The sequence below is a fragment of the Penaeus monodon genome, chromosome 27 (genome assembly GCF_015228065.2).
Source record: "Penaeus monodon isolate SGIC_2016 chromosome 27, NSTDA_Pmon_1, whole genome shotgun sequence".
NCBI classification, from domain to species: Eukaryota; Metazoa; Arthropoda; class Malacostraca; order Decapoda; family Penaeidae; genus Penaeus; species Penaeus monodon.
Genome location: NC_051412.1, coordinates 31,620,387 through 31,620,798, shown reverse-complemented (window position 1 = coordinate 31,620,798; position 412 = coordinate 31,620,387). Strand labels below are relative to the sequence as shown.

The following is a 412-nucleotide window of genomic DNA, read 5'->3' as shown; positions in this document are numbered from 1 at the left end:
TCTCTTAATTTTACATTTTCAAAAGTTGCACTACTGACAAATCTCTGACATCATCAAAGAAAATGCTCCTGAAGCCATGGCCACCTCACCCACAAAATTCATCACTATCACTTTTCGCCCAATCCCGCTGCAGCACTAAAAGGGGTCCGTCAAGATCTCGTCCCCAGCCTGTGTAATCATGAAACGTCGTCGAGCCTATTTGCCCCCCCCCCCGCACTCTGGCCAAGTCAGGGGAGTCTTTACTCAACACTCAGGAGCCTCTCTTATTGTATAGTCTTAATTGCACTTTTCATCAGAATATGGTCGAGATGGCACGTACCTACACTCACATAGACGTACACAAATAGAGATGAATACATACGCGTAAAGACTTGGATTTGTATACATTGGATAATTTTTATTTTGTGTTTTT

At 43.0% G+C, this 412-nt stretch overlaps 1 protein-coding gene across 1 annotated transcript in view; it reads right to left on the bottom strand.

Annotated features, from left to right (window-relative positions):
* Window positions 1-412, bottom strand: part of LOC119590794 (colorectal mutant cancer protein-like) — a 157,596-nt gene that overhangs the window by 144,926 nt on the left and 12,258 nt on the right. The window lies entirely within an intron of this gene.